This window comes from Protopterus annectens, chromosome 1.part2 (assembly GCF_019279795.1).
Source record: "Protopterus annectens isolate FY-2018-M chromosome 1.part2, PAN1.0, whole genome shotgun sequence".
Taxonomy (NCBI): domain Eukaryota; kingdom Metazoa; phylum Chordata; order Ceratodontiformes; family Protopteridae; genus Protopterus; species Protopterus annectens.
This window is the reverse complement of record NC_056727.1, coordinates 1,113,712,603-1,113,715,102: the sequence shown is the minus strand read 5'-3', so window position 1 is coordinate 1,113,715,102 and position 2,500 is coordinate 1,113,712,603. Positions and strand designations below refer to the sequence as shown.

The 2,500-nt window shown below is 38.8% G+C and overlaps 1 protein-coding gene across 2 annotated transcripts in view; it reads right to left on the bottom strand.

The window, feature by feature from the left end:
• LOC122792251 (solute carrier family 22 member 13-like) overlaps window positions 1–2,500 on the bottom strand; it is a 542,188-nt gene that overhangs the window by 416,904 nt on the left and 122,784 nt on the right. The gene's annotated exons all lie outside the window — the stretch shown is intronic.

Sequence of the window (2,500 nt, the reverse complement as noted above, 5' to 3'; positions counted from 1 at the left end):
GTGAAACCAGATATCAAACACATAGCCATTGGAGAAATTGTGTTTTAAAAAGGCCTTGTGGATTATACTATCATAGGACATGCAAGCAATTCAGTCACTTGACCATTTACACCTTGGCAGTACCCCTCTCATGCTGTACCCCCTTCTCAAGAAGGGCAAAGCAGGTCAGTCTTGGAGTAAATTTGTGGTTATCCATTCAGTCATCCAAGTTTAATATAAAGGATGCAAAGCTGTCACTTTGTATAAATTGCAGGGGACATTTGTTCCAGATGTAGGGAATGTGTTGGGTGATACATTTGTCTCTCCAGTGCATTTTATTTATGTGCTGGTAGAGATGTAAATACTAATGGTGGTGTTAGTGGAGCTATTTGACAAGTAAAGATACAGGAGATCCAGGGGGATGAGAACATGAGGCATACATCACCATGCAAGACAAGAGCGTACAAGAAACTGAACAAAGAGAGCTTCAAGCCTCTCCTGGCAGCTCAGCTCAGTGAATGGTCTGTCGCCCCTCCACAGAACAGATGCTCCTGCACACTGCTGAGGTCTCCATCAGGGAAACTGGTTCATGTTTTCTGCCATACGCACAGCCTACTTCTCCCACCCATGGAAAGATGAACAGGCTCAGCACACTGATCTCCCCTCCCCACCAGCTACAACAGGACCTTGGTCACAGTCAGGGCATTATTGCTTAATGCTAATGCAGCTACCAGATTTTGTTAAGAATGGTGAGCTTTCACATACACTGTGCTTCTTCCAACAAATACATACAAAGAAACTTTCACAATATAACCATTTCTAAAACTGAAATACCAGTATTAAAATAATCGAAATTGTTACATCTGAATACAATAAATTTACTTACAACATTTCAGCTTTAATTTAATTTTTAAAGAGAACATCATATTCAGGCTACTCACCTTAAAGGGTTCCAAGCCTAAGTTGCTGTTTTCTCCCTTTTACAAGTAACAGCTCTCCAATGTCACTATTTCTTATATTTGTGCTTGTAAATTTCAGAATCTGAAGCTCAAAGTATGATCAGACTATTTAAAATGTAATACCACAATGTCAGGTGTTAACATCTTATATGAGTGAAGTGGACCATTCTGAAAGGTCTACTATGAACAATTATGTCTGGGTTAATTATCACGATTATTAAAACCCACACATCTAAAACATTGAGAAGTCAACCTCAATGCTCCCAAGTTGACAAACATTTTTTTTGGAGAGGTTAGCCCCCCTGCACCCCTACAATTGTGCTCACACCCCTGAACTCTCTCTCTCTCTCTCTCTCTCAATAAATATATATATATATATATATATATATATATATATATATATATATATATATATATATATATATGGGATCCGTACAGATCCCCAACGGTACTTTCTGCTGAAGCAGAAATCACCGAACATACATAACTGAAAGTGCTGTTCTCCGAAGCAGCACTTTCGGTTCTGTATGCTGGTTATGCCGGTCGCACTATGGTGATGTTAAGGGAGAATTCCCTTTTTCCCACTGTAGTGCGACCTCGGAGTGAGAATATAAAAGTAGGGGGGTGTGTGGAGGGCAAAACCCCCCACATGGGGGGTGCAGGGAGGCTTGCCCCCCTGAATAAAATCAGATTTATTGTTTTTTTTTTTTTCGAATGGACTTTAACGAAAGCGCTTTTTCAGTGGAAGTGCTTTTGTTAAAGTGCGTTTGGTTATTGTGGAATCGGACTATTGAACTTTCATTCAACAGTCCTAGATCCATATATATATATATATATATATATATATATATATATATATATATATATATAAATATATACATATATGTAAAGAGAGAGAGAGAGAAAATGCTGCACTCGCCTTCTTGTTCTTCTTGTACTTTCAGTGACAACTCTTTGTCATGTTGGGAGATAGGATCTAATATTTTTTATTATTTTTGAGAACATAATAGAGTTTTTAAAAATAGTACGTGTAAGCCTGAAACTGATTTTTCATATTTTCCTGGAGTCATTGCAATGCTTAAATCCTCTCTTTCTATATGTGTCTATCCATTATGGTAGGTCTATACACGTCAGACTCTGTATACATTTCAGATTTTGTTTCCAAATGGGACAAAGGTACAGCCTGTAAGGTACACTATGAAAGAAAATGTCCACAATGCCATTATGAGGCTGTATGCTCAGCCTGTACATCTACAGGAACAGGGGCCTGTGCAATGGTAAATGTGAGTAACCACTTCCTCTCGAATGTTGTGGACAGTGCCACTGTGTGATCAGATCATGCTAGTTGCATGCTACCATCATTGCCTGCTACAGACATTCTGCTAAATGTCAGTCCTATGCTGCTCTGATGTGTTGGACCCTCCACCAGTGGAACCTATGAAAGCAGGAATGCATTCCAACATTGTCTGCTTACTCACATATGCCCTATAACCCCTTTGGCATGCATAGTACTACACATTAAAAAACTGCAATTGCAAAATTTATCATGCATACCTTGTTGT